Raw genomic sequence first — 24,516 nt, forward strand, 5'->3', positions numbered from 1 at the left:
GGTTCCTGTTTTCCTTGGGCAGGGGGGGACCCTCCAGAGGCCATCTGGCCATCCTCCTGCTTCATCTCCCTGAATGACAGGTGTATCTGTGCCATACTGCTCGTCCCCTCCAGAGGTTCCCTAGAAAGTTTACCTCCTGGACCTACACTAAATTTCTTTTGCTTCGTTTCAGTGTTGACTCCAGTTATCCATTCCGGAGACAGAGAACGGTGGTATCGACTGCCATCATTCAGTCGTGCTTTCATTCACTGCACATGTATTTACTGTGTGAATACCACATGGCAGGCCTTGTGCTGAGACGTGAATGTGGTCCCTGCCCTCACGGAGTTTCAGATTAATTGACAATAAACTGGAAACTATTTACATATTATAACAAACGAGGTGAGGAAGAAAAATTAGCTGTTGTCATAGATGGCAAGAGGTGGGGGGAGGAGGCAGGTGGAGGGACTGCTTTAGATTTCGAGGCCAAGGAAGACCTCTCTGTGGAGGTGCTACTTAAAGCAAGAAGGAGTCAGACACCAGGCATGAGCAGTGTGGGAAGAGCATCTCTGGAAAAAGGAACAGCATATGTGAAGAAGCTGGGTCCCAGGGGCAGTGCTCAAAGGGGAGTCTTGCCCTCCTGCAGAGGACATGGTGTACCCTCCAGCCTCCGGCTCTGACTTCTCACCACCGAGGAGGAGCAGGAATCCCTTCTCCACACAAATGCCTCTTTCTCCTCCAGCAGAAGCCTCATGCCAGCCCACCCAGCCCTGCCAGCAGTGTCAGCTGATTGCTGGGCACTTACAATCAACAAAGAGGGAGAGAATTAGGAGCAGGGACAATTCCCACCGGTGTCACCGAGGCCATCTGGCTGGGAGGACAGGCTGCAGCGAGGGCATGCTTTCTGCTTCCCTTCTCCCCACATCCCTCAAGACAAGGAGTGATGCTGATTGTTGCCACCAGCTCAACTTCTTGCCTTCCTGTCGCATTTCGTGGTTTATAAGAAGCTTTCACGTGCATTATTAGCACATGTGGTCCTCCCAGCTCCGCTATGAGAGAGATACGGGACTGACCGCCCCTGTTTTCTGATCAACATATCAGTTGCTTCAGGCACCATCTTCTCTTCTTTCCCACTCTGCCCCCTAAAACCTTCTTCATTTTACTTCTTTGATGTTTGCTGGCCTCTCCTCCACTCTCTCTCTTTCCCCAAAGGCTTCTCTTGAGAGAAGAGCAAAGCAGGTCAGAGGCCAGGTGATAGGTTGGTTATAGGATGGTTAGTGTCCATCCATGTAGTCGCTGTTGGCTGCGTGCTTTTTAGCCATTCCCCCATCTCTTGCTGATAAACTTCCAGTTTTTGTTTAGATGTGTCCCCAGCTCCAAAGGATGAATCATAATTGGTTTAAGCCAGCCGTGGACATCTGATCCCTGTTGACAGTAATTGACCCAGGGATGGGCATGTGACCCAGTTCTGGCCAATGGAATGCAAGTAAACAACTGGAGGATTCTGAGAAAGGTTTTACTGCCTGATAATAGGAGAGGTAAAGGAAAAAGAACTCCTTCTTTCACCCTTGCACTCTTCGGTCTGGGTTGGGACACTGATCTGTGAGAATGTGATTCTGGAGCTCTGGCAGCCATCTTGTGATGATGAGGGTGGCAGAGCAAAAGATGGGCCAAGCCTGGTGAAGGTAACAGTGAACTCTGAGTTAACCCTGGGGCCACCTAACACTAGGCTCCTTATGAATAAACAACACATGTCTTTGAGGTTTAAATCTTTAAATCCTTGCTAGTCAGGGTGTAAGTCCTGGACCAAGAGCATCAGTAGCACCTGGGAGCTGGCTAGAAATGCAGGTGTCACTTCAGACCTACTGGATCAGAAAGGGCATTTCAGAAAGCTCCCTTGGTTGTTTGAAAGGCACTGGTTTAAGCCAGTCAGATGTTTCTGAAACTTGCATCCCGAAGCATCCTGACTTGGCATCCTCCAGGCTCAAGTTTCCTCCAGACCCTTGGGGCAATCGTCTGATTCCCAGATTCCAGAGGCAGGTGCCCACTGGCATGTCTCCATGTGACTCTGAGCTCCAGGATGGGTGGGTAGGAGAGACCATTCCAACCCTTGGCGCTGCCCTGGAGATCAGGCAGGGGCACCCTGGGGAAGGGAGAGTGGCAGCAGCTGAGAGGGACACCCAGTCTAAAGGGAAAGTTCTGGGTAAGATCACAGGCAGGACACAGGGTTATAAGCCGGTGATGCCACTTTTGCTGAAAAAAGTGGGAACTGTTCCAGTGGGAAACCTGATGGAATGTACTGGCCTCGCAGGGGCTGAAGGAGGAGCCAGGGTTGGGAGGAGGGTCTCTGGTGGCCACTGGCCCCGCCATGGGCTGGCTGGCCTGGCCCAGTGAAGATGGCCTGGTTTCCTTTTTGGAGGTGTTGCAGATCCAGTTTTGGAAATTAGTAACCTTTCTAACCCTTGGGGTGCACCTGCATTTTCAGTTCTGCTCTGCACCCCGATAGTTTTGCCTGTCTTTGTGGGTCTCAGATGAAGAATGTCCATCTATTTCCTCATGCACAGCTGGACAGCAGAATCCGCCTTGGGAGAAGGAGAAGTGGGCCAGCTCCCAAGGGCATGCATGGGAGGCAGAATCTAACTGTGCTTTTATGACTGGCTGCCTCAGTGTGGGACCCAGGACCATTTACTCATAGAGATGATACCGTTCATCTGCCCTCTGCCTAATGGATTGTGCATCAGGGTCCCCCTCCCCCTCCCCCTCCCCAACTGCTTCATGCTGCACGTGGTGATGAGTTTATCCTGGGAATCAATACATCAAGGTGGTTTAGAGCATGCCATCTGCCATCAGACATAGCTGCTTGGAATCCTGCTCTACTGCTCATTAGCTGTGAGGTGTTGGGCAAATTAAACTTCCTGGCACGAAGTTTCTTCATCAGTGAAATGGGGACAATAGTACCCACCTCCCAAGGTTGGTATTAGGATGAAATGAGGGCCAGTGATTAGCTCTCAGGAAGCACCCCGAAAGAAGGCTGTCATTATTAATATTCCATGTGTCTCTGGAAGTGGCAGCTTGGTAAGCCTGTGGACCCGGAAGCCAAGGCATGTCCCTGAGCAGGTGCAGTGCATTGAGAGGTCTGGGATGTGGGTACCGGAGCCTGGATCCCCAGGAGGGGCTCATCCTGACCACCTGACTGGATGAGCCAGATAGAGACACAGAAGTTGAAGCTCCTTTGCTGTCCCAGAAACTAACTCCCTCGGCGTGGCCCCAACCCACCCAGCTGTGAAATTGGAATCATTACCTGCTTCCTCACAGCTCCCGTGACTGGCTCTCTTGTTGTTCTCGAGGCAGGTGCTTATGGGGGCAGAGGGTGCGGAGCAGGCAGAGGAACTGCCCCTCAGCCCTCTGTCCTGCCTGGGGCTCCTGGGAATTTCCTGCTGTCTCCTGCACTGAGCTCTCGGCTGCAGCGCCCTCCTTCTTCCCTGCAGTTTCCTTCTCTAGGCAAGGACTTCCACGCCCTCCTCCACCCTCCTGCGACGGCCCCCTCCCCTGCACACGCTGCTCGCTGATCACTCATCCACTCAATCTGCTGGTAGGAATCACGTGCCTTGTATGAGGCAGGTGCCAAGCTAGGTGCTGGGACACAGAATAAACAAGATGTGGCTCCTTGAATTAATCTGTGGTCTGACCAAGCCTGGGAGGGATTCAGGGTGTGGCTGGGTCAGTGGGCAGCCCCCTCCCCTGGCGGCAGCAGCACTTGGAGAAGGGGGAAGGGAGACCCTCTCAGTTTCGATGGACCCCAGCATGGGGGGACTGTAGGTGGCTCCCTCCTGTGCAGCTCTGGGAGAATGGAGTCCTTGCAGGAGCATTTATCCAATGGCTCACAGAGAAACTTTGGAGAAATCTTAGATTCCTCCCTTTGTCCCATCCGCCACATCTAATTCATTAGCAAGCGGTATTGTCTCCACCTCCAAAATTTCTCCTGGACCCTAGCATCTCCTCTTCATGTCAAAACCACCACCATCCTCGCCTTGAACTCTAGGACCTCCTAGCTCATCTCATTCTTTCCACTCTTGCCTGCTTCAATCCTCAGTCCATTCTCCAACTAGCATTCAGAGCGAGCTTTCTAAAATGCATTGTCGAATAGTGTCACTTCCAATGGTTCCCCATTCCATCTAGACTTAAGACCTAACATCCTGGTGCAGCCTTCTCCACCCCATCTGTCTCTCTGTGCTGTTCCCGCCTCCGTCCCCCTGCAGCCCTCCACATTCTCACTGCCTAGAATCTCCTCCTCCCAGCTTGCCATGGGGCTGACTCCTTTATAGCAATTGGGGTTCAACTCAAATGTCCCCCACTCACAGAGGCGCTCCTTGAATCAAATTTAAATAGCCCCCCACACCAACTCAGCCACGCTCTAATTCATCCTCCTCTTATCTCTGAGTCATCTATTATTATCTGTGATTATTGTATTTGATTATAGGTTATCTGTGCCCCCCACCCCACACTGTGATATACACTATCTCTCTGGCATCAAACAATTCATTGTCAATATATATTTGGTGAGTGAACACATACACGAAGGAATGAACCCTGTGGACACTTTTTGGAAGCTGTGTGGGTGGGAAGATGCTAATATAAAAAAAGGCTCAGTGCAAGAGGGACCTTTGTCTAACACAAGTTTTCACCTCTTGTGCGTCGTCCGTATGCTGTTTCTCCACATGGAGCGTCGCACTGAATCTTCAACAGTCCTAAGATATATGCATTGTTATCATTTCCAGGTCATGAATGAGAAACGGGAGATGGATGGAAGTTTAAGAATGGGCTGGAGCTCACACAGCTAGTGATGGTAGAGATGGGACCCAGTCCTCTCCATCATCTTGGCTCTCAAGGAAATTTCTCTGGTCCCACTCATACCTCCTTTGAGGATGGGGGATTCAGGGTTGCCACAATGCCAGCCTTGGGGGATGCTAACTTCTGACCCAGGAGCAAAGATGATGTTGAGTTTCGCCTTCTGCGTGTCTTGGGGGAGGTCCTATGGTCAGGGAAGCTCTGCAGAGGCCACTTTGCTTTTCCTGAGCGTGTACAGTGGAGAATTGCTAAGCTGCTCTTATTCCCTTCCCTACAGATGTGAGGCAGCCACACAGATTTGAGGACAGGAGGAGAGTCAAGTGACAGTGATACCTCAAGTCGAGGAATGGATGCAATGACTTCTTCGGGGCCATTTTGGTCAGTTAAGTGTCGATCCTGTGGAACGTAAGCACATATAAATCTGCACTGAGACTAGGAACTTCGCCTGCCTGGCTGCAGAGGGATGACTAAGAGCTTGACCCCCTGTCCTTGGGCCATCTCAGTTCTGGCTGCTGCTTGGGGTTCGGCAGGTGCCCGTGACCTTGGGAGGGGTCCCTGGGGTTGAGTAGTGGAAGCCTCCGTCAGAGCCATGAGAGATCTGTTCTCAGCTGCTCCCTGTTGGGCTGTGATTGACTCCCTGGGAGCCTGTATCCCTTTTCTTACTTATTGAGTGTGGGTGATGGATTTTTGACAAGATTGATTTTGACCTGAATACTGCTGAGCTAAATGAATCAACATTGTCAATTTCTCTGTCGGGCACTGAGGAACCATTACGTGGATGAGGACATCTTTCTTTCACCTGAAGTATTTTAGCTCCCCTGCTGCCCAGCGAGGGTCTCCCTGTGCCAGCTCCCCCTGGGCTCCCCGCCGTGGTCCCTTCCTGGAGCTACGGAGGGACCATCTCTCCTTCCCTCTTTGTTCTGTGAGATGGGTTCTGCGGTCGGGCTAACCGTCTGTGCCCCTCTGGACCCCATTCTCTCATGGTGCTCCCACCAGAAATATGAGCCCAAGTTGAGCTTGGCTGAGTGATGAAGAGAGATTTTTGTCTCATCCCTTCGACTCAGAGCTGTGATTCCTGAATCAGCACATCACTTACTTTCCCCCAAACCTAATAAGTATCCAGTCTTTAAGGTGCTGCTGATGCATAGCTCCGAGCTCCTCGGGGTGGGATTTCCACATTCATCTTCTTGCTCTCAGTCTAAGCAGATATTCATATCAATGGTCCTAAGACACCTCCGCGCTCCTGCCTCCCTGTGCCATCAGTGCCCAGGTTCCCACGGCTGCATCTGCTGCCGGGCCGCCTGCAGGCTCGGGGTTGCCGAGTCCTGACTGAGGAGGGAGGGGCGAGGTGGGCGCAGGGAGGGCTGGCAGGGGAGGGAGGGTGAGGGGTTGGGGTCTAACATTGTTCTTGGCTTCCTCTGCGCTGGAGGAATGGTCGCCCTGAGAAGTGGGCACTGTTCCCATTACCTTATTCATGATCCTTGTGATACGGTGTAAAATAACTTAGGTTCTCGTGATCATTCACACAAGACGACCACCATTCACTGCTGAGCGCTAGGTGAGCCTCTGGTTCTTACAACAACCCCGCAAAGCGCCACGAGAGACGGCTTGCGGGTGAGGCCGTGGGGGTTCACGGAGCCTCACCGCCTGGCGGAGAGAACTCAGCCATCCAGGGGTCTGGGAGCACTGTGCTCTGTCTACAACGTCCCATGCTCTGCCCCCGGTGGAGGTTAGAGCTGAACCACGCATGTGGGTCAGACAAGCTCGGGCAGGACCACAGCTGGACTCTGCTGTCGGGTGGATGCCATCGGCTTCCTAGGAGGAGCCCCAGGCACCCGGGGGGCTCCCTGATCCCTGCCGTTGCTCTGGCCTATCACCGCCGAGCTCTCCTCCAGGACCTGCCTTCCTGCCACATCTTGGGGTAAGGGCTGGCCCCCCCCAATCCCCGTGTGTCTTGGTAGGCTTGGTTCCAGCTCTCAGAACCCCTCTTGGCTCCCACGTCCCTTAGCCCATTCTCAACTTGCTTTCTGAGGCCATTATTCTTGAACAATGATTTCAACAGTGCCTCTTGCTTCCAAGGAAGCTGGCTAACTCATCCTCTGAGAGATCTCGGTGGGGAGTGGGGTGATCCAGCCCTCACTGAGGGCAAGAGAAGTGCAGCTGCTGGTTACTGGGGGTCCACGCCTGGTTAACCTAAGTGGCCAGAACCTGAGAGTCCTGCGCCCAAGTCTGATGCCTTCCTGGTGACACCACGTTTCCACTCCCAGCCACTCTCTCCACACAAACACCCACTGACATCTCTATGACTTTCTTAATCTTTGCTCACATTGTCTGGGATTGGGGGACACTTGCTGGATTGATCTGGGGAGGTGGGGTTTCCTGACTGCTGCCACTACAGGCTTGGCCTGAGGACTATTACCGGGTAGAATATTCTAGAAAGACAGGGTACCTACTCAACTGCAGGCCGACAAGAAATGAATACTCGTGTTTTTCTCCTGCAGAGCCCCCCCACACCCCCGCCCCGAGCTACTGGCAGGTCACAGCAAGGCAGCCCCTGGGAGGGTAGCGCTCCTCCAGGGGAGAGAGTGACCCTTTAGGCTGGGCTCCCCTGCCCGGTGCCCCCTTGGACATCCCTGGGTGTGGCCGGGAGAGACGGGCTGGGAGGGCGTTTCCAGGGCCGCAGGGGAAGAAGGGGCAGGGACAGAAATCTGTCCTCAGCTGAAGCCTATAAATCTGCAGGCTTTTCAAGAGCACAAAGCCTCAGGTAGGCCAGCCTGTGGGGGCTCGGGGGAGGCCAGGGCAGGAGCTCGGGGCACGGAGCCGGCAGGGAGAGAGACAGCCAGGCCAGCCGAGTGCGTCCTTCTGTGGAGTGGAGGGGTGGGAGGTGTCTGGGTCCTGCCAGACTCTGGGGGTTTCAGCTTTTTCTGAATCTCTCTCACATCTGATTTCCTACCTGCCCCCTAGTGAACTCAGCTTCTCCTGGAAGGCTAAGGTGACTGTAAGGGCAGGTCCCTCAGCATTTTACCAAGCTGGGGAAAGCCAGGTGGCAATGTTCTGGAAAGTAAACAAATTCTCAGGAAAACAGCGCAGAGGTTCTAGGCCAGGAGGGGCCAGGTGAGTCAGAGCACGCTCTCTGCTTCCAGACTCGTTGGTTTCAGGCCCTGGGGCTTGAGGGCTCTGCCTTGGGTGGGTTCCCTGCCCATTTTGTGAAATGTTAGAAGCCCTGACCCCCTGGGCTCCCTCCCAGCCCCACCCGCGCTCAGAGTGATGTGATTTGTGCAGAGAGGAGTACAAATGCCCCCGAGAGCAGAGTGGATGGTTCTGGACTTCTTCCACTGGGGTCATCTTACTGACTGGTTATTCATCTGGGTCCAGTGAAAGAGGGGCGGGGGGATGGGGAACGTCTGGCTGCCCATTAACTCCTTCACTGCTGGCCTGTCCCCTGCCCACATAATGCAGGATCCTGCAGGCCTGTTCTGAGGCAGCCGATCCCCAGGGCGGGGTACAGCCACCCTGCAGTGGGTCTGACGTTTCTGGTGAGATGGTGTCTGGCCTCTCTAATTGGCCTCTGGGGTGTGGGTGGGTCTCTGCACTGCCCCCCGTCTACAAATCTAGTCTAAAATGTCCGAGGAACTCCTGGACTGGCCTCAGCTTCTTTAGGCTCTTGCATTCATCTGACACAGAATAAGGCAGGTTATAAGAAAGACAAATTATTTGCAGAGAAAAATGTCCCAAAGCCGGGAGAAGAAGCAGACAGAGATAAATGAGGGGAGCTGCGTTTAAGATTCTTAATTACTTTCTTTCCTTTCCAGGAGTGAGCCAGTCCGCTTTCCTCCAGAGCATCTTCCTCTTAAGATGCAGGTAGATGAAAATGAGACTGCAAGGGGGACTTCCAGGCAAGTAAGGATGTAAGAAAGATACAGAAGAAGGTACCAAGCTCGACATGGCTGAGGGAAGACAAGGAGCCCCCTGGACTTTGCCCGGGGTCGGGGAGCTGGCTCTCGGATGTGGAGGAAAGGAATGGGGAACGGTCCCCGGACCTCTAACCTTGACCCCGCTGCCCTCCTCCTCAGCCGGTCCCCTAGCAACTTTCACAGATGACGACTCACACTGAAATAACTTGTTCCGAGGGTAGCTGGTGATCAATGACTCAAATTAAACCTCAGAAAAGGTTTCTTTCCTCCCTGACACTTAATGGGTTTCTCTTATGTCCTCCCCAGATGGCTGTGTAAGCCAGATGATGGCTATGTTAACCCTCTCGAAATTCACAAATGATTTAAGGGGTAAGTGACCACTAGGATGGACCACAGGTGGGGGGTTCTGCCTCCCAACACCCCAACCCCAGCCATCATTCTTTCCAGGCAGCCATCCAGTGCCTCTTTACCCAGCACCCCTTTTCTCTTTTTACTGCTCCAGTCTTCCTGGGTTAATAAGAACTATTCCTGCACCCCAGCCTTCCTGCCCAGCTCAGATGGTTTCAACTTCGAAATCAGGTTATCTCCCCAGTCTGCATTCTCGGTAACTGAATTATCTTTGCATGAGTGCACAGAGGTCTGGGTGGGGGAGAAGGGCTGTCTGGGCTGGGGCCTGTCTTCCTGGCTGCTCCCCAACCTAGGTCTTAGCAGCTTCCTGAATGATATCTTGGTCCCGTCCTATTTCTCCCCAGTACAGTCTTTCAGTCCCGGGGGAAGAGAGGGCAAACAGGTCTTCAAGGATGCCGCCTACAGCCTGGCTGGGCAGAGAGCCAGTGAATCAGAGAGGTCAGCCCTGTTCTTGGCAAGAAATAAAGGGCCAGCATGGAAATGCCACCCAGGCTGGGATCAAGCTCTGTGGAGTGGCAGCCCTGAGTGGGTGAGGTGAAGGGGAGCCAAGGGCAACCCAGGCTTCCTCCCTGCAGTCCCCGTCCCCTGGACCCGCTGCAGTCAGCGACCCAACATTCCAGGCTGGGCCAGGGAAGCCTGCTCTTTGTCATGACTGTCAGCCTTCTAAGAACCTCTGAATCACCTTGAGAGGGGGCAGCGCTGAAAAGCCTGTTTCTCTGCCCAAGAGTTGGGAGCCGTGGTTTCAGGTGAAACCCAGGGATGGGTCTTTCAAAAAGCCGTCCAGAGAGAGGGAGCCTTCGAGAAGCGCGGATTTAGGGAATCAGACAAGAGGGCTAACAAGGTCACTGAAGCTCTTTTACGGACCAGAGTGGGGTCAGTACACACTTCCCCAACCCGGAGGGCAGAGTTTCTGCAACTATGGTCCTTGGACCTTTCCATGACCTGCCACTAGGATGTTTGCTGGAATGCAGATTATTGGTTCCCAATATGGATGTACTGAGTCAGATTCCCTATGGGTGGGGCCTGGAATATGCATTTATAATAAATGCAATATTAATAATCTAATAATAATAATAATAATAATAATAATAATAATAATAATAATAATATAGCACTTACTCTATACCAGATTCTTTAAGATGAAAAAATATGAACTCATTTAATCCGCACAACAATTTGTGAGGTAGATTGTATCATTATTCCATTTAGCAGGTGATGAAACCGAGGCTCACACAGGTTTTTCAACCTGCCAAGGATGTATAATTCCTTAGTGTTTGAAGCAGGATTCAGACCCGGGTCGGCAGCTTCGGGAGCTGGGTTCTAACCATCACACCACACAGCCCTGCTGCTTCACATGGAGGCCAAAACTCGAAACCCCTTCCACCAGTTGCACCCACCGGCCCCTGCCCAGCTCTGAGGCAGAGGGAGGGACTTGAACAGGAGCTGGTGCCTTGGACACTGAGGGTACAGACCAGGAGGAGACTTGAGGGTCTAGGAAGATAGCTGTCTTGGGAGGCAGGAGGCCAGGGTGTTAACATGCCAGGCGAGTGTAGGCAAGGCTGTTTTCCTCTTGGGGCCTTGGTTCCAGCCATCTGTCAAGAGGACACTAAGCTACATGACTTCTGGATTTCCTCCTGGATCTGACATTTGAAAATATGTGCATTTCCCTTCTCTGAGCAGCTGGGGCAGTTTCCTAAAAGGGTGTGTGTGTGTGTGTGTGTGTGTTTAAGGGCAAGTTATGTGTAGCGGAAATGATCCCAGGACTGGCTGGGCATTTGTGCTCAGCTGCCACACGTCTGGGAACAGCCCAGGCCAAGCCAATGCGGATGGGGTGGGGCTTATCAGGGCAGTTTGCTTACAGACTCTGTATGTGTGTCAGGAGTGGGTGGGCAGCTCCTAGGGGGTGATGAGAGGCCACTGGTTCTGCGGTCGTGTCTGCAGCAAGAGGTCACTCTCTAGACCCAGCTCCGGCCTTAAAGCGCAGGCCACCCGCCCTCCCGAGCTCCGAGTGGGTTCTCGCTCTCTCCTGGTACTGGCGTGGTGCCAGGACAGGTTCAGCTGGTGGTGGGGCAAGAACCTCAGTGCATTTAGGGGCCGAGCGTTGGCCAAGCAACCACTTCACGGTGTTGAAGGATTCCTCTGAGCCAGCATTTTGTCTTAGTTGAGGCTGCTAGAACAGAGTTCCAAAGGCCGGGTGGCTTGCAAACCACAGAGATGTGTCCCTCACCGTCCGCGAGGCTGGATGGCTGTGACCAGGGTGCCAGCGTGGCCGGCTTCTGGCGAGAGTTCTCTGCTTTCTGGATTGCCCACTGCCACCTTGTGTCCTCACGTGGCAGAAAGAGGGCGAGGGAGCTCTCCAGGGCCCCTTTTACGAGGGCACAAAGCCCTCTGTGAGGACTCCACCCTGGTGACCTAACTGCCTCCCAGAGACCCCACTTCCTGCTGTCACATTGGAGGTTAAGCTTCAACATATAAATTCTGGGGGTACACAAATTCAGCCATTGCACGTCTCTGGGGGTGAGGAGAACCCACCGGCCCTGTGGTCATCGGTGGACCAGCATTCACTCAGGGACAAGGGGGTGGGCTGGGAGCCGGGGAGGACTTCCGAGGCCGAGGAGAGTGTGGAGGGGAGCTGATGGGGGGGCGGGGGTCTCTGAGGGAACCTGCCCAGGCTCCTGCTGGCGGAGCGCTCATGAGCCTGCTGGGCTCCAGAACATTCGGTCCCCAAGGCAGCCTCTGTCTATATCACTTCCTGCGGGACCAGGTCTCAGAGCTGCGATACTTCCTCTGATTCCAAACCTGTGCCTTCAGAGGAAGGGGAGGGGTGCCTGAGGGAGCAGCCTTCTCCGCTGGAGACGGGACATGGGTCTGTGGCTCAGGCTTCTGGTGCTCGGACTGTTTAGTGATTCCTCGTCCAGGAAGCTCCTCCCAAACCCCCTGGTCCGGCCTGAGCGGTCCTTCCCTGACACTCAGCTCTCGCCCCTGCAGTGTCCCAGGCAGTGTGACTGCTGCAAGTTAGCCCTCAGCTGAGCTCACAGAGCAGAGGGCCCCCCCGACTCACCCCTTATTCACCGTCATGTTCCCAGCCCTTGGCACACATGGCGTGGCTCAGCCTCAGAGCTCTGGTAAACGTTGTGGAATGGGTGGTGGGCAGGTCACCAGGAGTTCTCTGCTTGGACAGGCCTCCAAGAAAGCCCTTTCTTGGCCATTCACCCCTCCTCCCAGGCCCTGTGGGAAGGAGGTGCCCTGCACTAGGCTCAGAGAACCGCTCCTTCCAAAGGAAGAAGAGGATGGCTGGGCACGTGGTGGTCCTTGAGGCTGACAGCTGTCTGGTTGAGTCATGAAAACAGCACCCTTGCTGGGTGAGGCCTTTAGCTGCCTGGCGCTCCACCCAGGATTGGAACTCGAATCATGCACGCCCTCTCTCCGTCCCTCCCAGGCCCCTGGATGGAGCCCCTCAGCTCTGCCCCAGCCCATCCAAGCAGAGCCGAAGCTGTTGTCTGGCAGCAGAGGGTTTCCTTGCCATGAGTCAGGTAGGGAAACAGCTTGCTTCCCAAGGAGAGAGTGGAACTTGTAGGCACACAAGGGGTAAATATTGAGGGTGATAGGCTGCTAATTAGCTGCACAAAGGCCATTAGCATTAATGAGATCTGTCTCTGTGGCCGATTCCCTCTGCACTGAGCAGGCGGCACCAGGTCTCTGGTCGAGGCTCCCTGGCTCGGGGCTCTGCTGATGCTCTGAGTCTTTGAGATGCTTTCCTTTAAAAAAAAAACAAAAAACAAAAAAAAAAAAACCCAGCTAGAATCACAAAGAAACCCCTTCTCTTCTGACGTTTCCTTGGAGCAAAAGCAGAAACTTCAGGGTAAAGATATACTAAGAAGACTGAATGTGTCTCCCATTCCCAGCCTCAATTAGAACCTCTCCTCCTGATTTGGGAGTACACAGGCTGGAAGAGAGACATGATCATCACCAAGGATTTTTTAGTCCTTGGTGTGTTCCGAGCAACAGCCGTATGTTACCTGATTTAAGCCTTACAATAACCACATGGGGTAGATTCCATGATGACCCTCATTTGGCAAATGAGAGAGTAAGGTTCAGAGGGGTTAAGGAACTTGCCCAAGTTCCCACAGTTAAAAGACAGAGGAGCCAGAATGACTCAGCCATGCCTGAATCCAGAGCCCATGATCTTAACCACGACACTTAACTCCCTTGAAAGGGGGTGTGGGAAGGACTGTGCCAAAAAGAGCCTTGCCTCTTCAGAAGCAGCGGAAGTGAATTAAATAAAACAAAGTATTTGGTCATCATTTATTAATACAGTTATTTATTTACAGTTGGTTCAAGCTTCGTTTGGGGGATGTAATACAGCATCTTTGTTCCCATGGAGACTGTCATTCAGTGGTGACACAGTGGAAACATGATTATGATAAGAGGTAGTGTGATCAGTGGTAAGGTGGGCCCCGTGCATGACAAGAGAACAAATTAGGGGCCCCTAATTGTATGTGTGGGGGCATGGGAAAGGTGAGGTCACCTTTGAATCTTTTCTCTCCAATTTTTATGGAGATATAATTGACAAGCAATATTATATAAGTTTAAGGCGTACAACATATTAATTTGATACAGTTACATATTGTAAAATGATTACCACCAGAGCATTAGCTAACACCTCCATCCTGTCACATAATCATCATTTTTTTTGTGTGTGATGAGAACATTTAAGACCTTTCTTAGCATCTTTCAAGTATATAATACAGTGTTATTAGCTATAATCACCATGCTGTGCATTAGATCCCCAGAATGTGTTCATCTTATAACTCGAAGTTTGTACCCTTTGACCCATTTCTCCCATTCCCCAGCCCCAGGTTACAACCAATCTCCTCTCTATTTCTATGATCTCAGATTTTTTTTTTCAGATTGCACAAATAAGTCATAACATATTGTATTTGTCTTTCTCTCTCTGAGTTATTTCATTTAGCATAATGCCCTCAAGGTTCATCCATGTTGTCTCAAATGGCAGTATTTCCTTTCTCATGGGTGAGTAACATTCCATTTTGTTCTCTCTCTCTCACCTGAAGATGCTATTTTTTATATATATTTTTATATATTATACTTTATTTATATATTTATATATATATTTACATATATATATATATATAAAATCTTCTTTATCCATTCATTTATCTGTTGACAGACAAAAGATACCTAAATTTTTTTCTGTTTCTTGGCCTTTGTGAAAAATGTGGAAATGAACATGAAGGTGCAGATATCTCTCTGAGATCCTGTTTTCATTTCCTTCACATAAATACCCAGAAGGGGGGCTACTTCATCATGTGGCAGTTCTAGTCAGTCTTAATTTTTTGAGGAACTTCCATACTGTTTTCCACAGTGGTTGCACCAAGTTACATCCCCACAAGCAGTGCACAAGAGTTCTCTTTTCTCCACATTCTTGTTAGCACTTATCTCTTGTCTTTTTTTAAAAACACCTTTACTGTGGTGTGGTTCCTGTTCAGTAAACTACACATATTTCAGATGCACAATTTGATGCATTTTGATAGATGTATATACACTCATGAAACTACCACCACAATCGAGATAGCTAACATTTCCATCTCTTCCCAAGAGATGCAAGAGTTAAATCCTCTTTAACCTCTGGTATCACTTATGTGGCATCTAAAAAAAAAAAAAGACACAAATGAACTTATCTACAAAACAGAAACAGGCATTTCTAGCGCTGTGACAAAACCTGGGTGGAGGAGGCCAGAGACCCCTACCTCCTTCTGTTATCACAGGGCTGACCTCCGTGCAGCAGGGAGCAGAGCTCTGAAGCTGTAATGAGAACTTGTTCTCTAGAGACCTTGAGCCTGAGAGACCATCTAAAATACATGTCTCACATCCCTCCAGCCAGCCAGACCCTTACCACATCCTAGACTTGGGACCTGGGATGCTGGGGCTGGAGGTAGAATTGAACTTGAAATGAGCAGCATGGTAATTCTATGCAAATGAATATCTATTTTGGATCAACATCTTGGACAGTTTTTCTAGGAGGGCTGAGGCAGCACGAATCCAAAGGGAGAGTGGGAGGGGGAGGGCTGTCATTTGGAGGTGTCAGAGAGCACCCTGGGGCTCCCGGTGGAGCAGGGCCCCTCCTGCCCACAGCCCCTAATGCTACTTGATCCACTCATTAGCAAGTATGAAACATGGGGAGTCCGGAAAGGAAAAAAGGAAAAAAACCAAACAAAACTCTGCAATGAATAAACTAACAGATGGAGACTTAATTCAATTTGCATCCAATCCACCCTAGTACCAAGGACTTTTTTTGCCTAACAATGGAGACTGGGGATGGGGAAGGGCCCCTGCTGCAGAGGCTGATGGGAGGATCCCTGACCCCCTCCCCCACCCTGCTCCTATCTCTTTATGGGAACCAGATGGGCATTCTTGTTTTAAAGCTCCTTTCCCTTGGGGCTAATCCTGAATTCATTCTCTGATCCAGAGAGCAAGTTCTTGGGGGAGATGAGGTTGGCACTGCGGGGAGGGAGGTGGGGGACTGTGGGGCACAAGAGCAGAGGGGGATGAAAGGCCATGTGGGAGCTGAGGGACAAGGTCAGGGTGACCCTTTCCCCTCCCACATGCACGCCCAGCATGAATCAGAAGGCGAAGTGGCTGAGGAGCTGGTACTCAGACAGAGTCTGCCTGAATCCTTTCCACTGTATTTCCTGCTTCCAAAGCCTGGCCCCCCCCAGCCTTGCTCTGCCCCTGACTAACGGTTTAATCATTATCAGTTGACTTTGAATCTCTGAGCAGTGAGATTCCTCATTTGATAAATAAGAATAATGAAAGCAGCTCTTTTGCCTCTTCCCCATTTGCCCATTTCTATTCCTCTCTGATTGCAGGAATGAGCCCGCTAAGCAATTTAACCTAACTCTGGACTTACGCTCTCCTGAATGCACATCATGCCTTGCCCAATCTGTTAATTCCTTTTCTAGATTAAAAGAAGTAAGAATGAAGAATTAAAGATTTAATTAAAGAATTAAAAGAATTAGTTAAAGAATGACTAGCTTTTTACCCCTGAAAGCCCCCTTAGCAATCCTGCAGGCAGATCACCCAGGCAAGATAACATCCGAAGAGAGAGTCAGCCAGTCTGCGCACAATAAAGAAAGATGCTGAATCCAATCTCTTGCCTCAGTGACTCACTGTGATTCTTCCCCCTTTCCCCCTTTTTAAAAACTATCATGGCTGAGCAGACTCTTGGGAGTTGGTCTCGGGACATGGGTCCACCTTGTCCCCAGACTGCCGGCTTTTCTGATTAAAGGTTCTTTCCTGTCTACTTTCGACACTTGCTTCTCGATTATTGGCTTTTGAGCAGTGAGCAGGGGAACCTGAGTTTGGTAACAATAACACCAAATGGACCTAGCCACACACCAGGTGTGTGAATGTGGAAGCTTTGTGTAATCTTTGCAGTTCTGTCCAAGTTCTCATGTTAGTGATGATCATTGTTATGGTCCAAGGTGCCATTAACCTCCTCCTCTCTCAAGAGCTGACAGTTGGGAAATATGCACAAAGAACAAGAATCAAAGGAGAAAAGAAGTGCCACTTGATTTACCAGCATGGCTGTGCCAAACACGGGCAAAAACTGACTGGAGGCTGTGGCTTGGGCCAAACCCTGAATCTGAGTCCTGGGAAACAAATCACGCTTGCTGTGACCCACAGGGAGAGAAGGAGAGAGATGCTAGACTGACCCCCACGTGTACAGGGTGTGGGGTGGGGGCCTGCCTCCTCCTCCCAGGTGCAAAAATAAGCAGGGAGAACCAGCGTGGTCAAGCCTGGTTCTAGAAAAATCCAGCTGTGTATATAGGAGAAAAAGCCTTTTTTCTGATAGTTTCTTAGGTTCTGTTGCTGGGCCTGATAATTAAGCTGATATAAGACAGGCCAACAGGAGAAAAGCATGCAGGATTTACTTAATATTTTTATAGCACATGGGAGCCTTCATGGGAGAAATAAGACCCTGAAGCAGTGGTTAGGACTGAGGGCGTCCATACTTTTTAATTTATGGACAAGCAGCAAGATGCAGAGATTTGAGACTCAGAAATCTCAGCTCTGCCTGGACTAGGGCCCAGGTGCCATTGGAAGTACCTGCAGGACCAGCTCACAGTCTCCTTTGTGGGGATTTAGAAGGACAGAGAGGGCGTGGGGGAGATAATCAGGCCTGGAATTCAGGTCCACCTGCCAAATGACTGATAAATCAGTGCTGCTCAAATAGCATAGCTGCCCTGTTGGACAACTTCCTTTGTCATTTCTTTTCAGTGGAAAGAAAATGAATATTGATTCTTTTCTTGGCTCCATGCTGTGTCCCTTCAAATGAGTATGATTGGGTTTCCCCAATTTAGTGGGTCACGTTCAGGCGTTTAAGGGAAATTGCATCTTTTCAGAACTCAGCCTTTGAGCCACAAGCCTGGAAGGGTGCGTATCAGTATTCTGAGGTCTTTGCATGTGAGCAGAGAGGTGCTTCGGGTCTCAGATGGTGTTGGACTGGTCTCTTGCTTTCTGGACGGGTAAGATTTGAACCTGAGTCATCTTAGGACTGGCTCAAAATTAGGTTTACCAAGATGCTAAGGAAGAGATCCTTGGGAAAGGTGAACTGTTTTACCAAGGAGGTGGGGACTGCTGGACAGAACTTCTCCACCTTTTTAGTGAAATAGTCGGAGAAGGCAAAGTGTATTCCTTAGAGTCCTAGGGTGTGGTCCAAAGCTGCTTGCTCTAGGCACAAAATTACTTTTAACTTCATGGAGCATTATAAAAATTCTTGAGAATTTTGCATTTTTTCTGATAACATGTATTTGTTTGAATATAAAAATAATGTTCTAAGTCAGTTTTCATCCCATAAAGCTGATAGGAGAGAAAATAAAGTATTAATAAATTATATATGCTGTAGCTCCAAGGCCCTCCCCGCTGGGTTATGTTATTTTGGGAAGCACAGCCCTTTCATGTAATATTCAGGTACATGCACCCTATGATTCTAAGCTTCGTGGAGGTCACTATGCAGCTTCATGCCTGGGTCATCCTGTCACTGGGGATGAGAAACAAGTGTGGTTACCTCCACATCACAAACCCCCTTGAATTCTAGAAAGTTGTCCCCTTGGGTGCTCCAAAGGAATTCCTTGTGGTACCCCACCTTCAGGCAGGGACATCCCTCTTTCGATCTGTGAAATAATAGAAAAGATAGATGTTGGTCTCTGCTCCTGGCTTCTGGCACCAAGCTCCTTAAAACTCTTGCAATTCCCTAAGTGATAAGAACTCTAGGGGCATCTCTTGTTCTCATAATTGTCTTTGCCCCTGTCCCTGACACCTGAAACCCTCATAATCTCCTAGGTGATGGGTGTGTCTTTTGTTCTAATGAGGCAACTCTGGGTGGGCTCCTGGGTGGCTCCCAGATGAGGACTGGTCACCAGAAAAATCAAGCAATGATTGGGAACTTGAAGCTTGGAATTTTCGGGCCTGCTCACCCCCATTTGCTCAAGAAGGGAGAAAGGCTGAAGATGGCGTTAGTGATGGATCATGCCTAAGTGATGAAGCTTCCATAAAATCCCCAAAGTACAGGGACTGGGCAACTTCTGGGTTGGTGAACACTTTGGGGGTGGGCGGGGTGGGAGAATGGCCTGCCCAGAGAGGGCAGAGAAGCCCTGAACTGCTTCCCACACACCTGGGCCTACGCATCTCTTCCACCTGGATGTTCATCTGTATCTTTATCACATCCTTGATAATAGACTGGTAAACATAATTAAAATGTTTTCCTGAGTTCTGTGAACCATTCTAGCAAATTAATCAAACCTGAGGAGGGGGTCAGACCCTCCAATCTATAGCCAGCCAGCTGGTCAGAACCTGGACCAGAGACTGGCATCTGGAGGTGGGGAGGGGGCAGGCTTGTAGGACTGGGCTGTCAGCCTGGGGGATCTGGGGCTGTCTCCTGGTAGGCAGTGTCAGAGTTGAGTTGAATGGTGGGACCCCAACTGGTGTCACAAAGGACAGAACAGCTTCTTATGGGGAAAACCCTCCACATATTTGGTGACCAGAAGTGTCCAAAGTGAAGTGCTCTGTGTGGGTAGCAAAGGAGACTGCCAGGGAGGAAACACACAGTTGGGAAGAACTGGGTTCTTCCCTGCATCGGAAGGAGGAAGGTGGGTTTTTCCATTACACCACCCCTACAGCAGGGTCACATGCACTGAGATGGCTCCCAGATGGATTCCAAGATGAAGTCCAAGCTGAGTTCACAGTGGCTTTTGATGACGTGGGCATGTCTCTGCTTAGCCATGAATGCCGCCCGTGTACCTGAGTGACCGGTGGTGAGGGGCAGGTGTCAGAGGAAGCAGAGCCTGGGATTAATGATGATGTATTATCTTCTGTTTCTAAAATTTCCCCCCTTGTGTATCTAAATGGACATTCATTACGAGTTACCATAGTTACAAGTAGAAAAGCTGGGGGGAGAAGGGAGTGGAGTGCAATTCAAAGTGCTGGCTTTAATATCAGAAACTACATCTGGATATTCTCTGCCCCCCCCACCCTCCCCCAATTTCCACAACATCTGGGGGGAGATAGCCCAGAGGGCTTGATTAAGAGTAAAGAAAAAGGGATTAGCTTTGAGGCCACGATCCCTTCCATCCACAGGTCACTACAAATGCCCCAACTGTTTGTTCAAACCCTGCCCTGTCCCAGTAAAACGGCCGGCTCTGCATCCTTCTGAGGACTGGCTGTCCAGGAGGAAGTGGGGTGAATGTGCCCCACCCCGTATATTATATTACATGAGGCTGAGTCATGTTTGGGTGGCTCAGAGGCCCTAAGAGACGCAGGGAGGAAGACCCGAGCCCCCTGAACTTGGGAGGACAGCCTGTCCATCCGTCACACAGCAGAGTCTCAGGGAGCACTTGCTTGCTCAGGGTGTCATCACTGGGAGTAATTTCCGGTTTCTCTGTCATCCCCGGTCCTGCCTGGCCAGCTGGGAATTCAGAGCCTGTGCACCGCTCCTGTGCAGACAGCATTTAATTGCCATCACATGGGGCTGGGGAATCTGTTGTAATGAGGTAGAGATCCGTTTCGCCCGCACTGCAGGAGGGATTCTGGTTGGAGGCAGCCTGGTCGCCAGGATAGAAACTCTGCCCTGAAGACCTGCAACCAATCACAGATGCTGCGGGAGGCCCTCGCAGCTGACGTCACATCTTTTTCAGGTGTGATAGGTGGCCTGATGTGGTGAGAAGAGTTCAGAATTTGGTCTCAGAGGGCCTGGGTGTAATTCACTGGGAGGCAAGTGGTGGGCTTGGACCTCCTAGGATTGTGGGGAGGAATAATTGCAAGAATCTGGGATGCTGGTGGCCATGTCCAAGTAGTACCAGGTCAAGGAACAGTCTAGGGGAGGAGTTAAGGAAAGGAGCTCGATGTCCAGCTGTTTTCAGTTCTTTCCCGTAAACCTGTTTCCTCCAGATCCTGACCTAATCACCATGTCCCCAGGAAAATGAATCTTGTGTCGCTGAGGAGAACATGGACCCCTCCTCTGGGAAACTCTGTGTTCCTCTGTCCCCAGCAAGAACTAGGGGTTCCTCCATCCCCAGCACCAGCATTTACTTCTCTTGCACTTCTAGCACACTGAATGCAGCTACTTGCCTATTCACCTGCTCCCACCGAAAGACTGAGCTCCATGCACACGAAGCCTGTGTTGTACTGAGTAACTGAAAGTAATAGGAGATCAATGAATACTTTGTAAATGAAAGAATGAGCGAGGCTGAAAGAAACAGGTTGCACTGATCTGAGACCCTGATGGTTCAGCTTTGGCTTTCTGGGCACTTGGCTCCCCCAACATTTTCACAGCTTTTCCTCCACCAGGAAGTGTGTGATTCTGACAAGTTCAGTACACGCTGAGCCAGAGAAAGCTCATTGGTATTTTCAGAATGATTCTTATATTTCTAAAGAGAGCTTACCATTTTCAAATCACTTTCATGTTCATGATTTCATTTGATTCCCATGAACAATTCAGCAGAAAAAGGCAAGAGGAAGCTGAAATTCAGGGAGATGTCAAGAGACTAACCCAAGACCATGTAGGTAACTGGTGATGAAGCCAGAATTAAAATTCTAGCCCAGCGGTTTCTGTCCAGGTGCTCTTGAGGGGAATCCATGATGCCATGTACCAAACAACAACCCACCAGGGGTACGGGGCCAGCCACTTCCCTCATCCATTCTTTGTGAATATCTTCTGCAGGACTCCCTGGGCCACACACTAAGTGCTGAGAATATGGAGAGGAACATGTCACAGCCTGACTTCAGGGAGCTTAGGGTCCAGTGGGGGAGACAGATGCATAGGTTAGACTTGAGGGATTAGAGGTCTAAATGGGGTCTGACCGCAGGGTGGGAGGGGAGAAGAAGGGGAAAGAAAATTGGTCTATTGAAACTTGCATTTCCAAAGGCAGAAGATTTATATGATGATAGCACCCAGAGTGTGGCCATAGGAGGGTTGGTTGAAGCTAATGCAATGAGCATTGTTGGAGTTGATAATGTCAAGGAACTTTGGAGATAAGACTTTGGATGGATAGTTGGTATAGAAGTGAGACAGACGGTGACAGGAGCTGAGAGCAGAAGATATTTTTGAGCCAGCTAATAAGATCTGTAATGAATGAAGGAGGTGAAAGGAAGATGGAGGACAATGGTGACAAAGATGAACAGAAGAGTTAAAGGATAGTGAACCAGATGACATAACTTTCAAAGAAAGAGGTCTTTTTGCAAGAGGGTGCAAAAAGAGGTTGGAAGGAAGCCACTGGATTGAATTGGTGTTATAGGCTAAATATTTTTATCCCACCCCACAATTCATATGTTGAAGCCTTATCCCCCAATGTAATGGTATTAGGTGGTGGGTCCTTTGAGAGGTAATGAGGTTTATATGAGAGTGGAGCTCCCGTAATGAGATTAGTGTCCTCTTAGGAAGAGGAAGAGCCAGAGCTCCATCTCTCCAAGTGGCCACACCAAGGAAGAGCCAACTGAGCACACAAGGAGAAGGTGGCTGTCTGCAACCCAGGAAGAGGGTTCTCACCAGACACTACATCTGGGACTTCTAACCTTCCAGAACTATGAGAAATAAATGTCTGCTATTTAAGTCACCAAGTCTGGGGTATTTTGTTATAGCAGCCAAAGCTGGTTAAGACAATGGGCAAATATCACCCATCCTATTTCTTCAGGATTGGCTAAGGAAAAAACAATGGCTTAACACAACACAGTTTATTTCTCACTCACATTACCTGTCCAACATCGGTCACCCAACACCAAGGGAAGGAGGGAGCTCTGCTTCAGGTGGGCATTGACGAACCCAGGTTGATAGAATTTCCTACATCTTGAAACGTATCATCTGGAATGTGTGACCTCCACCATCACCATGACAAGGCTTGAGATGGCCGAAGAGTTGTGCTCTGATGCTGAACTATCCTACATCACTTCCACTCCCAGTCCACTGGTCCATCCTAGTCAATGGCCCCACTCACCTGCAAAGGGGCTGGGGAGGTGGAGGAGCCTGTGAATATTCAGTGAGCAATAAAGGATTCTGCTATCCCTATAGCAGACTCCACAGACTTCTTTCACTTATTCAATAAATATTTGAATGTCCATTTGCATCAAACAATGAGCTGGGCATGAAGAAGACAAGGATGAAGAAATGGTTGTGTTTCCCACCTAGGGAGTTCTTGGCAAATACCGATGCCTTCTTGACCTCCTGGTGCCTGACTCTGAGCTCTCTTTGACTATCTCCTTCCTGGTTAGACTCTCGCCTATGATTCCTGCTCAGCTCTCCTGCCTCCTATTCTAGACTCAGCTTTTAAATTTAAATCTCTTCTAAGCTACACATTATATCAGGTAGAAGAGGTATAATTCTGGTTCTCTGAGCCACCTCTTTTCCAGTTTTTCAGCTTCAGGGATGTGGGAATGAGTAGTGTGGGGTCATAAAAGATGGGACTCAGACCCCCTCCAGCCAGATGTGTCCCAGGATACTGACCAGAGCAGGAGCTTCTCTCTTCTTCCCAGATTCCTTGTGTGGAGCAGTGGTCGGATCTGGTAAGCAGGTGTGATTGCATTTCAGGCTTGTTGTCTCTAGGAGCGTAACATGATTCCGTGGGCCATAATTGAAAATCTATTGAGTCTGGAAACCAGTATTGCACATAAACCTCCCCAGCCCTGGACATCCTGCAGGGAGCACTCCCTCCCCGTTATTCCTATAAATCACCGGAGATGGGCTGGGAACCAATCAATAAGAAAAAATTATGCCACAGCATTAGATTTCATCATACACAACTTGAACTATTACTTTCCTGTCCTGTGGTATGAGGAATCATGAGAATTAATAGTCTTCCTCTTCTCCAGCGATGGGTTTACGATGCAGTGTTACCTACACTCTATTTCTTTCTTAAAATCATCAATTAATTTTGGGTACTTACAACTACTCAGTCACTTCCTGAAATTAGCAAGCCCCCACCCCTCATTGGTCTTAATGGGATTTTAGAATAATGATATGCTTTCCCAGTTTTGGCCTCCTTCTAATGTCTGATTCAGAATAAGTTTCTACCTCATCAGCCTCCTCCCTCTGACCTCCTCCCTAGACTTTTCTTGGCTCCGTATTTCTAGGGAAGTGGCTAGTACTCACCTTCAGTCTGCTGCTTCTGTGCATATGGTCAGGATGAGCAAGTCTAAGCTCAAGGTGTTTTCACAGGCTCCATCCTTCTCTGTCTCTAGCACCCCATTTCCTTGCTTTGGGGAAGTCCTCCCTGAGTCCTAGCTCCTTGGAAAACATAAAGGAGGAGTGAAGTCCTTTGATCAAACAGCCCTGGTGATACCTCTCTGGTATCACCTGAGTGACTAAAGTGCAGGTAGGTCCTCTGGGAAGATGGCAGTGAAAGGTTAGCGTAGCCCAGGACATAGAGGTGATGCAGGAGTTGGGCATCTGGAGTTGGGTCCTCAGTGTCTCTGAGACCATCAGCAAACATCTATGGAGGATCTTCTATGTGCAAAACATTGTGCTGGGTGTCATTTTAAACTTTTACCTTATTTGTATATGACACCTTGATTTTCTGGTGAGAGAAGCAAGAAATTCTATCCGAGACCCTTAAGTGCTTTTCCCTGACTCATTCTCTGGTTAGTTTTTAATAGGTTCACAGGGAGGGAAAATGTCCTCTGGAATCATTCATTCATTTATTCATTTCTTCACTAAATATAATTAAGTAATGTTACATGAAAGGTGGTGTTTGGGATGATTGGGGATATATAATGGTGACAAAAATATAGCCCTAGACTGTAAGTATTTTCAATCTTGTACGAAAGGTAAGACTCTTGGGCAAGTATCTCAGAATTCAAG

This window comes from Vicugna pacos, chromosome 33 (assembly GCF_048564905.1).
Source record: "Vicugna pacos chromosome 33, VicPac4, whole genome shotgun sequence".
NCBI lineage: Eukaryota > Metazoa > Chordata > Mammalia > Artiodactyla > Camelidae > Vicugna > Vicugna pacos.